This window comes from Pelodiscus sinensis, chromosome 2, assembly GCF_049634645.1.
Source record: "Pelodiscus sinensis isolate JC-2024 chromosome 2, ASM4963464v1, whole genome shotgun sequence".
Classification (NCBI taxonomy): Eukaryota; Metazoa; Chordata; order Testudines; family Trionychidae; genus Pelodiscus; species Pelodiscus sinensis.
Genome location: NC_134712.1, coordinates 74,642,927 through 74,650,290, shown reverse-complemented (window position 1 = coordinate 74,650,290; position 7,364 = coordinate 74,642,927). Strand labels below are relative to the sequence as shown.

The window sequence follows — 7,364 nt, the reverse complement described above, 5'->3', positions numbered from 1 at the left end:
TGGGCTCTCCCAGGATCTATCAGCAAATCACCAGGCTCCCCTGCCCGTGGGCCATTGGGCTCCCAGCTCCTTAGCCAACCTTGTGTCTGCTGGGACTCCACTGTCCAAAGGCTGCCAGACACAGATGCTCCTAGGTTGCCAGGGATCTGCTGTTCCGGGGGTCTGCTGCCAGACCATGGATGTTGTTGGACCAGAGAGTCCCAGACCAGAGAGGTTCAGCCTGTACCATATTATTGTTCAGTTTGTAATCTGGCAGATGGATAGCTTCAGGCAACTTGGCCATGCCCATATGGTATATAACTGATATATTCAATTGTTAGATCACAAGACTGAAAGCCAAGAGTATATCACACCTCAAGTAATCTAAAAGTAATTAAACTAAAATCAAAATTATAATAAAGGGACTCAGTATCCCTATAAAAATCCTAATAGTGAAATGAGTAACACAAGCAATCAGAGCAACCAAATGTCAATAATGTATAGTTTGTTTTATCCTGCCAGAAAAAAAATGATTTAAGTCACATTTTCTGTGGACATATTTAAATGCCATCAGCCTTTTTTCCTGTAATTGGGGGAAAAAGCAATAGCGTGTGAAACTGACGATGAATAGCTGTTTTCCTAACCAAATCCTCAAATTTGATTTCATATTTTACTAGCTTTGTCTCTATATACAGCCTTGCGCATGCCCATATTAAAGGTTTTCCTTAGACAGTGACCATTTTCCAATGCACGTTATTTAATTCAGGTGTCAAGGCTAATCTGGTACCCTCATGGAATCTTAGGCCAAATCCATGACTGCATTCTCTGCTGTTTGACTCTGAGGCTCTCTTGTCTGGAGATCAGATTTCTGGTTAAAACAAAGTCCTTGGGAATTACAGGCAAACTTTGCTTTGGGCTTTACATTAACATCATGTATGGGAGCCAATTATTTAAACTGTTAGGAACACATGGTGCAATGAGAGCACTGAAGTAATAAAACTAGTTCCATCACATGTTATAATAGGCCAGTACACTACATTACAACATTTAAAATGCTCCATCTATTTAACTCATGGAGTAAAAGACGCCTGTACTCAACTAGCTATTCTATATTCGTAGAGGCCCAAGTCATTGCACACTGACTTTTTCACAATACCTCCATTTTTCAGTCTGCGATACATATGTTTTAGTCTGGTAAAAGCTGCTCCCCAGACATTGTCAAAATCTCATATTATCTGCCTCAGTTTGGATTAAAGCTATAGACTTCCATTCTTTTTTTATAATAAATATTCCCCTTTTCCCTTGATTCGTTTAGTTAAAAGGGTTAAGATATAGCTCTCCCTACTCCAAATTGTATTGGAGTTATTTAAAAATAACTCACTAAAATATGTGTGTGTGGGGGGGGGGGGGGGGAGGTGGGGTATGTTTAAAGTTTTAAATGAAGGCAAAGAGCTGATCTTGCAGTTGCATGTAGACGTCCCATTGACCTTATAGTCCAATTATAGTCCTGGTTCAGACTCCAATACTAAGTTAATTGTCACAGATAGTGTTTGGATAATGATTTTCTTTTCTCATTCTCTATGATCTTGAATGATTTCCACTGTAGTAGTATTGAGAGACTTTAGCTATTTAAAATATAGGGGTTCCTCCTTCATATGTATGAAGTACAAAATTTTAAGAATGGCAGGGTTAACGTAGGTTCCTAAATCCATATTTAGGCCTCTTCCAGGTTTTTCAGAGTGTTGAATGAGCACCCAACAACTTCAGCTCCAAGGAAACAGAGTATGACAGGAACTGGCCTGCCAAAGTATACCATATAGACTAGAAAGAAAGTGTGACCAGCTCGTCTTGTGGTATTTTGGCACTTCTATTAAAAACCAGGGAGTAGAAAGGAATGAAAAAATGCCAAAATGTTTCAGAATGCCAAAAGTTTCTGTTTGGATTGAGTTCTGGGCTCAAGTTTAAGGTCAGGATGGTGGGAAGGGTAATTGTATTTTATCCAGACTATTCAGTTATTCAGAAATCCTAAAAAGTCTCAGAATAGCTCTAAGTATTTACTTCTAATTCACAATCTGACATAATGATCCTATGAATGCTGAGAAAATAATGTTAGTTTGGATTCAGACTGAATCTGACACATACAAAGCCTTTCTTAAATCCATGAACCTCTTAAAAGTATTGTACCATTGTGTAGTACAGTTACATTCCATTCCCCAGGAGAATCTATGATTTAAGATTATTTTAATGTCTGTATATATGCAACACAAATATGACATGCTAAACAGGATAAGCTCCTAAACAGAACTGCCTTTTCCTTTTTCCATTTAGTAATCCTGTATCTTGAGAAACCACTAGATATTCCAATGTATGCATGTCAGGTTTTATGATTTTAGTTAAGGAAAAACCTAAAAAAAATATTTTGGATTATAAGACTTAGCCAGCATTGCCTAGGTCCTTCAGGGCAGGGTGCACGTTGTGTGGGGGTGAAGGAGTCAGGGCAGGGCCTTGGAGATGGGCTATAGGACAGGAGATTAGGAAAATGGGGGCGTGAGAATGAGAGTTGGGGTATGTCTACACTACCCCGCTAGTTCGAACTAGCGGGGTAATGTATGCATACCGCACTTGCTAATGAAGCCCGGGATTTGAATTTCCCGGGCTTCATTAGCATAAGCGGGGAGCCGCCATTTTTAAATCCCCGCTGCTTCGAACCCCGTGTAGCGCGGCTACACGGGGCTCGAACTAGGTAGTTCGGACTAGGGTCCTATTCCAAACTACCGTTACTCCTCGTGAAACGAGGTGTACCGGTAGTTCGGAATAGGCACCCTAGTCCGAACTACCTAGTTCGAGCCCCGTGTAGCCACGCTACACGGGGTTCGAAGCAGCGGGGATTTAAAAATGGCGGCTCCCCGCTTATGCTAATGAAGCCCGGGAAATTCAAATCCCGGGCTTCATTAGCAAGTGCGGTATGCATACATTACCCTCCTAGTTCGAACTAGGAGGGTAGTGTAGACATACCCTGGAAGGGTGAGGAGGGGGTCAGGATGAGGGTTCCCATCCAGCAGGGTTTTCTGTCCCTTCCCCACAGCTGCTGGGACCTTCTCCCCCTAGCTCTCCTGGCTGGCAGGGCCTTCTCTCTTCCTCTCAGCTTTTCTAGCTGGCACAGGCCTCCCCCCGCCCCAACTACCAGGAGCCTTCTTTCTTCCCTCAGGCCCGCTGATGCTGCAGCCAAGGGCCAGGGGTACGGGGTGGAAAGGGTTTGGGATACGGAAACTACTCAGCCACTCTGGTGACAGACAAGATGGCAGAGACCCAGCCCTGGTGGGTCTCTCTTGTGGTGGTGCAGCTGCCCCCAGTAGCCACTATGCTTATAGCTCTCCCCTGCATTCACTGCCTCCGGTGGCCACTCTCAGTGTGGTGTCCCTCATCTCTGTGCCGGTCCCTTTCACGTCCCTCCTCTTTCTCTGCCCCCTCCCTTTCCATGTTATAGAAAACAGCCCCATTCCTGGCACTTCCCGTTTTCTTGGCACAGCCAAACTCTGACTTTTCTTTAGGTTAGGAGAAGAGAAAGCTGCATACCAAATTTGGCGGTCATAGCTATTATACTTTAGGAGGAGTTCTTGAACAGATTCAGGCAGGCAGACAGGTACACATTTCTAAAATATATAGATAGATGATGAGCCTGAAGTTTGGTATTTTAGTTGAACTATGGGAATCTCTTGAGACTTCAATGTGAGACCAGAAATCAATTGTGACAAAGCATTCTTGGAAATTTCCAGCACTGCTTGCCTCTGGTTGGGCTAGACACAACCTCCTGCTTGTCTTCTGGAGTCATCTGGATACTTTTGAAACTTAGACAAGTTTTGGATGTAGTATTAGTATTTTATTAGTATTTCATCTCTTCCTAATATGAAATCTAAACCATTTCTGATTGAAGACAGTTCCTCAATTTTTAAACCAGAAGAGTCATTATATTAATCTAGTCTGATTCTTTCATAACATAGGCCATAGAGCCTCACCAAATAATTTCTGCTCTAAAGCCATCATTTTTATTTGATCTATGTCTCTTTGAGAAAGATATGCAGCTTTGACATAAATACTAACAGGGACAAAGAAGTCACAAGAGTAGTAAACACTCATTGATTTCAATAAAAGCAGGAAAAGGCCTTAGGTTCTGATCTGTGCTGGAGTCTGAGCGATTCTGAATGTTTCCTGGGAGGTGGTAAGCTAAGCACAGGATAAAGAGAAAATAAGATACATATTGATTGTCTCACTGTAACCACTGTCACACTACTATAGACAGTGTATACAGTATTGGGTTTTTATGATCCATTTCTATTACATGGGTTTTTTAAACAGAAATTTGTATTTTAAAATTGTGTGTTTGTGCTCAAAAATCTCATCTTGGGACAAATTTAAAGAGTGTGGTTTAAAACATCTCAAAGCTTCAGGGTGGGTATTTTTTGACTATTACTTTACTCCTCTCACATATGCAGAACTCTAGTTGATACCAGAGCGATATAAGCACATCTACAGAGAACAGATTATTTTAAATGGGATCTACTTCAGGACCTGAACGGGAACTTTGCCCTAAGATTACTGCATGTGGCATGTGCATTCTGTTTTGTTTTTCTTTAAAAGTGAAAGCTTTGTCTAAATTTAAATAAAATTGGGCAAGTAATTAGTGTACGATACAGCATACTCTAATCACTCTGGTAGCTCAGAAGGGAAAAATGAACTATGCATTTATTTACTAAGAATTTATGATTAAATAATTATGCATGTTCTAGCCATGAGAGCTTTGCAAGCGGCAATTCCCATTTGTTTTATATGATTTCTTTATTGATTTTATGGCATTAAATATGACAGGGAAATTACTGAAAAATTATGTATTAAATTCCCTATCCCCTGAAATGAATGAAAACATGTAAACATCAATTAATCCCTAGTATATGTTGTATATAATAATATTTGCAGTTTAATCCCTAATTGATCCTGCATATACAGTGCAGATGGTGCATTTTGGATGGGTTAGACATACCAAACCCTGCATCTTGACAGGGATTTAGTAGGGGCCACAAGGATCATCTAACCCTATGGTTCTATGATTCTATAGTTGTAGAACTAACATTAATATAATCATTCCTGGGGCTAACCCTCAGGGTTATTATCCAGAGGTACTAACTGCCTGCACAAATACATTTTCATTTATTTTAGCTTAAGTATATTCAGCAACACAATAAAGACAAATTTACAATGTTTCTATAAATCTTAGTAAAAAATAACCCATTCTGTTCTTAATTCTGAAAAATGTTTTCCATTTGTGACTCCTTTGGGGGTATCTTTTGTTGATGTATTCAGAGGTGGGTCGACGTCAGAATAAGAAAGCTAGGTCTTTGCCCTGACAATAACTTCAGTACATCTTGGTTCTGCTACTGATAATGCAAAGAGGGGGTAGCCAGTCATTTCTCCTCAATGTGGACTTCTATATCTGCAGGAGCAAATGTGCTCATGGCCCCTCGAAGAGCAAAAATGTATGGAGCGGGTCAGACAACCATCCAAGATCTCAGAAAGGGAGCTGGTTATTTCAATCACTGTTTCATGCTGAAATTAGTGCCAGATAAAATTGGTGCAGTTGCCTGTTAGGAATGAAGACTGGTTAATAAAGACATAATCAAGATATTTAAGGAAAAGAATTGCTGGTTGAGGATAGAGGATCCCAGACCTTTTACTGACCTGCACTTTCTTCAAGGTTCAGTAAACGCTGGTGAATTTCTGATTCACTTTCAAAGCCAGCCATTGTTGTGCTTAACCCCTGATTTGGATATTGATGTGCTCATTTTGCAAATCCTCCAATGGAATTCTTTATGATAGCAAAGAAATAAGTGACAAAATATTGATACTACAAATAAGTATTTCACTGATAATGTTTCTTTCCCATTTTTAGTATGCCAGGAGAGAACATTTGGATAGCTTCTATTTTTATGTGTGTGCAAGTATAATATTTCTGTGTGAGAGAGGGAAGCATCTATTCAGGGAAAGTCAGGACAAAGCTACATTATGCGTTTAGTTCTGCAAATATTTTGCTTCTTGGTCATTTTTATCCTTGGCAGAAGTATGGTCTTTATCCAGTTCCAGTGAAAGGTCTGTCTCCCACACTCATTATCCTCCTTATATGTCTTATAGTAGATTGTAGCCGTGCTCGATGTCATGAAAGAAAAGGCATTTTCTTAGGTAGCTTGGGCCAACCAATGGAAGGATTTGAGAATCAAGACTGAATATCAATATAAGAATGGAAAAATCAGAGTGAGAGGAGAGTATCAATGTAATTTCCATGGTGACCTCTTAACTGTTTAGCGGGCATGGCCTCTTGTACCATCTGGGTTATTTCCAGGGCTTGTGGTTTCACTCCAAAATAAGTAGCAGGATATTGGATTTTTTTAAATGGTGAAGTGAGAGCAGCCTCTGATGTTGAAAAGATACCAGAAATTAGTCAAATCTTATCATCTCAAAATTATTTTGATCCACGTGCCTTTCAACTGGAGCAGAATTGACATACCTAACCCCCACTCCTCATATCTAGTCCTGCTCAGGGAACATATCAGGAGAACAGAAAGATGGGGGAGGGCCTAGAACAAACTGACTTTCTCCAGTTGGCATATGGCTATGTGGAGACAGAATGTCTATCAAAATCAGGTATCAGAGTGGTAGCCGTGTTAGTCTGAATCTGCAAAAGTGGCGAGGAGTCCTGTGGCACCTTATAGACTAACCGAAGTGTTGGAGCATAAGCTTTCGTGGGCAAAGACCCACTTCGTCAGATGCATGTAGTGGAAATTTCCAGAGGCAGGTAGAAATATGCAGGCCAGAATCAGGATGGAGATGACGAGGTGGATCCAATCAAGGAGGATGAGGCCCGCTTCTAGTAGCTGATCTGGAGGTGTGAATTCCAAGAGAGGAGAAGCTGCTTTTATAGTTAGCGAGCCATTCACAGTCTTTGTTTAATCCAGAGTTGATTGTGTCAAACTTGAAGATGAACTGTAGCTCATATTACATTAGCGATCATGTGCCAATCGGCCAAACTGGACAGTCCCTACGTAAAAGAATCAATGGACACAAATCAAATATCAGGAATGGCAACATACAAAAACCTGTAGGGGAACACTTCAATCTTCCTGGACACACAATTGCAGATCTAAAGATAGCTATCCTGCAGCAAAAAAACTTCAGGACCAGACTTCAAAGAGAAACTGCTGAGCTATAGTTCATCTTCAAATTTGACACAATCAACTCTGGATTAAACAAAGACTGTGAATGGCTTGCTAACTACAAAAGCAGCTTCTCCTCTCTTGGAATTCACACCTCCAGATCAGCTACTAGAAGTGGGCCTC

The 7,364-nt window shown here is 40.7% G+C and overlaps 1 pseudogene; it reads right to left on the bottom strand.

Moving 5' to 3' along the window:
* The window catches only part of LOC142826873 (endogenous retroviral envelope protein HEMO-like), a 39,772-nt pseudogene extending 33,996 nt beyond the window's left edge, over window positions 1–5,776 (bottom strand).
* Between the last annotated feature and the right edge of the window lie 1,588 nt (window positions 5,777–7,364).